The sequence below is a fragment of the Neovison vison genome, chromosome 8 (assembly GCF_020171115.1).
Source record: "Neovison vison isolate M4711 chromosome 8, ASM_NN_V1, whole genome shotgun sequence".
Lineage (NCBI taxonomy): Eukaryota > Metazoa > Chordata > Mammalia > Carnivora > Mustelidae > Neogale > Neogale vison.
Genome location: NC_058098.1, coordinates 20,770,173 through 20,776,708, shown reverse-complemented (window position 1 = coordinate 20,776,708; position 6,536 = coordinate 20,770,173).

Genomic DNA, 6,536 nt, shown 5'->3' with positions numbered 1-6,536 from the left:
GGATTCCCACCCTCAGAGACGCCCTCCAACCCCCCGTGGAGTCTTCCCACTCCTCCTAGATGTCAACATCTTGCCTGTTGGCAGCTTGGCCTATTTAAGGCAGGACTGCTGGGTTCAGTTGCATAGGTTGTATGCTATAAAAAGACATCAGGCAGAGAGAACAAAATCTTTTCTTTAAGTTGTTCTACCAGGAGTGCACATTTTTGTGTGTGCCCAAAGCTGATGGAGGCAAAGTAGGGACAGAAAAGCAGCCTGTGAGGCTGGAAGGAAGAGCATGAGTGGAAACACAGCGTGGGATGAAGCTGGGAGGCCTTCAGACTACTAAGGACTCTGGATTTTCCTCCAAAAAAATAAGGGAAGCCATTGGAGAGTTTCAAGGAGGAACACAACACGATCCCAGTCACAATTCTGAAAGATCCATCTGGTGGGCGAGGGGAGCCTGGCTGCTGAGTGTGGGACTCTGCCCTGCCTTTCCCCACCCTCACTTCCTTCTCCACCATCCTCTTTGCGGTCGTTGGCCCCGCCCACAATGACCTGCTACTTTCCAAACCCTCAGGAAGTCCCTGCCCTACTCTCCACAGGAAAAAAAAATGTCATTATTTCTTGGACCTAAAGACTAGAGAATAGAAGCCACTGTGCCCCATAGACAGCTTTCTGATGGGAGAAAATGGGCAGTTGTTTGAGGTATGATTTGGGGGGAATCCCCCACCATGCTCCAATGACCTGCCACGCTTCCGACAAAACCAGTCTGAGCGACTTCATCTTCCAGGCTAAGCATCGTCAGCTCCAAATGATTGCTAAAGTGTATGGGCTTTCTTTTGGGGGGTGTAGAAAAGAGCTCTAAAATTAGCTCATGGTGATGCTGACACAAATCTCAGCAAACCACTGAACCATGCACTTGAGTGGTGAACATGATGGTATGTTGAAAAATATGCCCATAAAAATTTTGTTTAAATCGCCATTCCAGTCTGCCTAAAAGCTCACCATGCAAACATCTTCCTTTCTGGGTTAGTCATGGCCTCTGGGGGTTCCTCTTGGAAAGGCTAACTTGTTAAATATGCAGGAGGTGTCCCCTCCTGGGGGAGAGAACAGGAGGCAGGTCCCGGGGAGACTAAACACTACATTCTCCATTTTGCCTCATCCCACTGTGCCAATGTCTTCTCACTTATGATTTCATTTAATCCTCACGGCCACTTCCAAAGGTCGACAGTTGGGGGGAGGAGCCCACCCAAAGTCACTGAGCTCAGAGCCTGATTTCAAAGGTCAACCCAGCCCCTCGTGGGCTGCACAGCTTTCCAAGTATTTCTTAACCTCTCTGATCTTTCTCTGAAAAGTACAGATAAAACCTTGCCCTCCTCTTTGGCATGAGGTTTTGGAGAGGAATTAGTGGTACAATGGTGGTTAAGAGCATGAGCCGTGGTCCCAGACACGATGGTTTCAGATCCCAACCCTGCAATTTACAAGCTGTGTGACCCTAGGCAATTAGCTGACCTTCCACTTTCCTACCTGCAAAGGGAGGTCACAGCAGTCCCTACCTCACTGAGTGGTAAAGAGAATCAAACATATGTGAAACCTGGGGTACAGGACATGATAAGTAGAAATCAAAGTAAGTTCTTCCTATTAATATACCCAGCACTTCCCACTGTACTGTAAGGATTGTGTCAAGCTTTCCAGTTATATTCCCAATGCCTGCCGGACAGTTGGTGTTCAATAAATAACTCTTTAAAAAAATTTTTTTAAGTTATTTATTCATTTGAGAGAGTGCTTGCGGGGCAGGGGGAGGGGCAGAGGGAGAGAATCCCGCCCCCCAAGCTGAGAGCAGAGCCTGATGTGGGAGTCAATCTCGCAACCCATGAGATCACGCCCTGATCTCAAATCAAGAGTCAGATGCTATGGACTCTGAAAAACAATCTGAGGGTTTTGAAGGGGCTGGGGGTGGGAGGTTGGGAGAGCCTGGTGGTGGGTATTATGGAGGGCATGTATTGCATGGAGCACTGGGTGTGGTACATAAGCAATGAATTCTGGTACACTGAAAAGAAATTAGATAAAAACAAACAAACAACAAAACCAAGAGTCAGATGCTTAACCTACGGAGGTACCCAGGCACTCCTTTAATTTTTTTAAGTAGACTCCGAGCCCAGCATGGACCCCAATGTGGGGCCTGAACTCACGAGTCTGAGATCAAGACCTGAGCTAATAGGCTCCGCTGACTGAGCTACTCTAAGAGAGGCAGGCAGAGAGAGGCAGGAAGCAGGCTCCCTGCTGAGCAGAGAGCCCAGATGCAGGGCTCAATCCCAGGACCCTGAGATCATGACCTGAGCCAAAGGCATCCTTAACCCACTGAGCCACCCAGGTGCTCCTAAATACTGATTTTTTTAAAATGATCTAGGATTTGAATCCACATCTGTGTGACTCAAAGCCACCCTGTCACGGTTTTCAAAGTGTGATCTGGGCCTGCCTGCTTCCACAGGCCCAATCCCAAGAAGCCAACCACCGGCTGGCCAGAAATCTGGGCTCAGTGAGGAACTCCTGGTGTGGCCAGTCCTTCCCCCTCTCCCAGTCTCAGTCTCCCCGTCTGTAAAAGCAAGGGCCCTCTGGAATTCCCGGAAAGGAATCCAATAAAGGGAGTTCTGGCAAGGGGTAAAGAATCTTTCCTTGCTGAGACGTTTTCCTTTTCACAGAAGCTCCTTAGGGTCCCCCGAAACTGATCAAGATCCAGCGAGAGGAGGCTAAGGCTGGGATTTTAGATGCTGCCAATCGCAGAAGCCAAGAGAGGGTCGAGAGAGAGATATGGGAGCGTCCTCTGTTTCCTCAGAGTTCCCCTGGGGTGAGCAACTGTGAATCCAGCCGCACGAGTAGGTGACACAGTTTTCAAACCACACTGGATCATCGCTGACAGTACTATTTCTTCTGTAAATCTGAGCGCACAGATCTGCCGGGGAAGGGGCTGGGGGAGGGGGCTGCCAGAAATGTCACACTCTCAGCTCCAGACTAGCCCACAGAGATCCAGAGAGGTGGGTCCGGAAACAGTGGTCTCTCTCGGCCAGAGCCGGTGCTCTGTTCTAGAACAGAGTTCTAGAGTCGCTGAGCCTGGAGGGAAATCTGAGCTTGTTTCAGCCCCTTGTTCTCGAAACACGGTCCAAGATTGGCACTACCTGGGAGCTTGTCAGAAATGCAGAATCTCGAGGGCGCCTCAGTCCGTAGAGCATGCAAAACTGATCTGGGGGTCGTGAGTTCGAGGCCCACCTGGCATGTAGAGATTACTTTAAAAAAACAAAAAATAGGGCGCCTGGGTAGCTCAATGGGTTAAGCCCCTGCCTTTGGCACAGGTCATGATCTCAGGGTCCTGGGATCGAGCCCCACATCAGGCTCTCTGCTCAGTGGGGAGCCTGCTTCCCCTCTCTCTTCCTGCCTCTTTGCCTACTTGCGATCTCTCTTTCTGTCAAATAAATAAATAAAATCTTCTAAAAAATAAATAAAAAATAAGGGGTACCTGGGTGGCTCAGTCATTAAGCATCTGCCTTTGGCTCAGGTCATTCCTGGAATCGAGCCCCGCATGGGACTCCCTACTCCATGGGAGCCTGCTTCTCCCTGTCCCACTCTCTGCTGTATTCCTTCTCTCACTGTGTCTCTCTCTCTGTTAAATCAATAAATAAAATTTTTAAAAAATAATAAAAAATAAAAGCAAAGAAAAAGAAATGCAGAGCCTCGGGCCCCAGAGGAACCTGATGAATCAGAATTGCTGTTGACAGGACCCCTGGTATATCTATACCACAACTTTTTATCATTCACCTGTTGATGGATAATTAGATTGTTTCCATGTCTTTGCTCCTGGAATAATGCTGCAAGAAACATGGAGTTCTCTTTGAGATCCCATTTTCATCTTTGACTATATGCCCAGAAATGGGATTGCTGGATAGTAAGGTAGTTCTATTTTTAATTTTTCACGGATCCTCCGTACTGTCTTCCACAGTTAGAAAAGGTTAGTCGCGCCAGTTTATGTTCTGACCAAGAGTGCACAAGGGTTCCCTTATCTCCACACGCAAATGTTACACACGCACACACACACACACGCACACACACGGTGAGAGAGAAGGAGGGCCTGCCATTGGCAACAATATGGACGGACCTTGAGGGCGTCACTCAAGGGGAAGTAAGTCAGACAGAGAAAGACAAATACTATGTGATACCACTTATCTGTGGAATCTAAAAAAAGCCAAGCTCATAAAAACAGGGAGCAGAACGGTTGTTACCAGGGGCTGGGGTGTGGGAATGGGGGAGATGTCATTTAAGGAGACAAACTTGGAACAAGTAGATAAGTCTTAGAGACCCAATGTACAGCAATGAGATTAAAGACAGCGGTTCTGCATCACGAACTTCAAAGTTGCTGCGAGACTGATCTTAATTGTTCCCATCACACACAAAAAATGATAATTTTACGACCCGATAGAAGGCCACCTAACTCTAGAACGCTAATCATATTGCAAATTGTAAACATATCAGATCAACACACTGTACATCTTAGATTTATATCCCCAATTACATCCCCCCAATAAGTTTACAAATAAGTAAACAAGATTCCTGAGTGATCCGAGAAATGCTGTCTTAGCCTGATGCCTTCGTCTGCATGGGCAGGCAAGGAAAGCAAGGATCAGAGGGGGCGTGATTTGTCCCGTGTCACACAGCCTTCCAGGAGCAAAGCCTAGACAAGGACCTGGGCTTCCTTGCTGCTAATCCTTCCTACTTTATGGCTTTGTGTTTTTGCCCACGCTGCTTCTTTCTCCTGGACTACCTTCTGCTCTCCCTTCTGCAAAACTTCGACGTGACCTTCAGGACGCTGCAGGATGCTACCTCTCTACAAAGCCTTCCTGGGTGGCCCCCAGAAACTCCCCAGATGGCGCAGCATGGCTTGCTGTGTATTTTTAGTACTGTCTTTCGTAGTCCACTATTCCCACAAAAGACCTGTGTAGACTTGGGCAAAGACTTCAAAGCTTTCCACAAGAGGAAGACATCTGCTGCAAACGAAAAGTTCGTTGTGCTAATTGTGTTCACCAGGCTCCAGGCAGGAAGAAGGAGTCCCACTCAGATGGTTCTTGGGATTTGAGTTAAAGGGCTATTTATAGAGGTGGGGGACAGGCTTAAGGACAATGGCAGAAGATGCTGAGGGACCCAGCAACTAGCATCCCTAGCTTCTGGCTTAAAGCAGTCAAGAAAGGAGTCTGGAGTCCAAGCCCAGGATGGGCTGGAGCCACGGGTGAGGGGTTTGGGGGAGTGACATGGCTACTATCAGACTGAGATCCAGAGCAAGGAGGAAGCTGAGAAGTGCCTTCTTCCCTCTCTCTTCCACACCAGACCTCTGACTTCCCGTCCTACTACTCTTTAGCTGAGTCCAACTACAGATGAGGAAACTGAGTCACAGAGTGCCCAAGGTCACACAGGGGGCAAGTCAGGATTCGACGCAAGCCAGGTGGTCTTGGAGTCCATGCCCTTAACCTCACACGGTTTCCTGCTTTCCTGTTTTCCTTCCTCAGCAGTGGTCTCCTATATGCCGCTCAGTATTCTAGGCACTGCGGTTTCTACATTTGGGATTTTCCAAATTCTTTCTGCCAACATTTTTGTAATCAGAACACAACGAAGACTGTTCTTATTCAAAGGGAGAGCCCTGCTGTAGAACTGGACGGAGGCAGGAGCACCGGGGCAGCTGTCATTCGAAACAGATGGACAGCCTGGTAGGAGAAAGACCCAGGGGTTCCAAGCAGAATGCTGCCCCCAGGAGCCTCTGCTGGGTCCCGGGTCACCAGCAGGGACCTGGAGCTAGGAAAGGGCACCCGTGGGGGTGGAGGCCTGGCCTGGAGCCATGAGGCACACTGGCTGGCTGGGCAGGTGTAAGGTCCAAAGTTCACTGCTTGGGAATTCCCGCCCCTGCCAACGGCCACCAGTCTGGGACATCCTCAGACTGCTGACTGGGGGTGACACCCATGTCCCCAGGGGGTCCCCACTCTCCAGACTGTCCTCCCCTAATCCGCACGGGAGTCGCTTGCTCTGTCTCCCTCTTACAGAGGCAAACTGAGTCACACAGGAAACGTGGATTTGCTGAGGGTCACACACCAGGCAGAACTTAGCCAGGTCCCCAGCTCCCAGCCCAGGAACCCTCCCCACCTCCACAGGCTGAGTCCGGGAAATAGATGCCCCTGGCTCAGGGGGAAGCCTTGCCTGCTGCCAGGCTTTGTCCTTGCTCTCAGCTAAGCCTGGAATGACTCCTCCAAAGCCTGGCTCCTACTCACCTTTGGGGGTCTCAGCTCAGCACATCCCTTCTGAGAAGACTTCCTGGACTATCATTTTGGAATGGCAGCCACAGATCTGGGTTCAAATCCCTGCAGGCTGACTGTGACCAAAAGCATTTCACCTCCCTGAGCCTCAGATCCTTTAGCTAAAATGAGACAAGACAGACCCGCGTTAGAGGGCTGAGAGGTGTGGACGACCAGCTCGGGGTCCCGCACAGAGCAGGAGCTCACAGCTCCTGGTTTCCTGCCTCT